Source organism: Sinocyclocheilus anshuiensis, unplaced genomic scaffold, assembly GCF_001515605.1.
Source record: "Sinocyclocheilus anshuiensis isolate Anshui unplaced genomic scaffold, SAMN03320099.WGS_v1.1 scaffold2640, whole genome shotgun sequence".
Taxonomy (NCBI): domain Eukaryota; kingdom Metazoa; phylum Chordata; class Actinopteri; order Cypriniformes; family Cyprinidae; genus Sinocyclocheilus; species Sinocyclocheilus anshuiensis.
The window spans coordinates 60,294-61,092 of NW_015551159.1; the positions used below are offsets into that span (position 1 = coordinate 60,294).

Consider the following 799-nt stretch of genomic DNA (forward strand, 5'->3'; position numbering starts at 1 on the left):
AAGAGAGCACAGCTAACGTTATGTAACGTTAGCTGTGCTCTCTTTTCACAGTTATGAGGGCCATACTTACACTTCCAAAGCATCTCTTCCATTTCTTCTTCCTTCCAAAACAAGATAGTCATTAAGAGGGCTCTGAACCTAGATAGAACGTAAGTATATTAATCCGTTTTTGTATTTATACCGTTAATTTAAACTTACTCTTTCAAACAACAGCCATGTCTATTAAACGTGGTCGTTAAATTATTGCACTCACCATATTAGCACATCGTCTCTCCTCCGCTGCAATCGCGGCTGCTGTATGAGTAAAATTAACTTATACTCCTCATAAACAACATCGAGTGAAAAAGAAAAATTCCAAAGCATCTCTTCCATTTCTTCTTCCTTCCAAAACAAGATAGTCATTAAGAGGGCTCTGAACCTAGATAGAACGTAAGTATATTAATCCGTTTTTGTATTTATACCGTTAATTTAAACTTACTCTTTCAAACAACAGCCATGTCTATTAAACGTGGTCGTTAAATTATTGCACTCACCATATTAGCGCCACCATTATCTCTCCTCCGCTGCAATCGCGGCTGCTGTATGAGTCAAATTAACTTACACTCCTCATAAACAACATCGAGTGAAAAAGAAAAAAGAAAAAAAACTAAAATAATCTCAGTCGAACTCGCTGGTCCGGGGTTCAAGCGAGGTTTTGTCCGCTGCAGGCGAGTGAGAAAACGTCTCAGGTTACTTATGTAACCATGGTTCCCTGAGTAGGGAACGAGACACTTCGTCCTCTAGGGGTCGCTATGGGGAA

General features: G+C 39.4%; 1 protein-coding gene and 1 long non-coding RNA gene across 2 annotated transcripts in view; both read right to left on the reverse strand.

Moving 5' to 3' along the window:
- LOC107663327 (uncharacterized) overlaps positions 1–209 on the reverse strand; it is a 3,011-nt gene extending 2,802 nt beyond the window's left edge. The window contains exon 1 of the long non-coding RNA XR_001631319.1: positions 71–209. This is a non-coding gene — a long non-coding RNA (uncharacterized LOC107663327). The remainder of the gene's footprint in view (positions 1–70) is intronic.
- The window catches only part of LOC107663326 (mitogen-activated protein kinase kinase kinase kinase 4-like), a 38,761-nt gene that overhangs the window by 27,304 nt on the left and 10,658 nt on the right, over positions 1–799 (reverse strand). The window lies entirely within an intron of this gene.